Below are 231 nucleotides of genomic sequence, written 5' to 3'. Positions count from 1 at the left end.
ATCTATATAACATATAGATATAAATAGATAACTGTAGCTGGACATGTGTTTCACTGTAGAGTCTTTTGACGGTGTCAGCTATTGGAACTGTGGACTTAGGGTCTGTTGTGATTGACAAAACTACAGACTTAATTAGCTGAGGTTAATTTATCTTCAACCAATGTGATAATTAAGTTATAAGAACAAACAAATAGGAAGCACCTTTCCTATAAAAAGATTAGTGAAGTTCTG

This window comes from Buceros rhinoceros, unplaced genomic scaffold, assembly GCF_000710305.1.
Source record: "Buceros rhinoceros silvestris isolate BGI_N320 unplaced genomic scaffold, ASM71030v1 scaffold28457, whole genome shotgun sequence".
NCBI lineage: Eukaryota > Metazoa > Chordata > Aves > Bucerotiformes > Bucerotidae > Buceros > Buceros rhinoceros.
The sequence above is the reverse complement of the archived record's forward strand: the minus strand, read 5'-3'. Positions refer to the sequence as shown.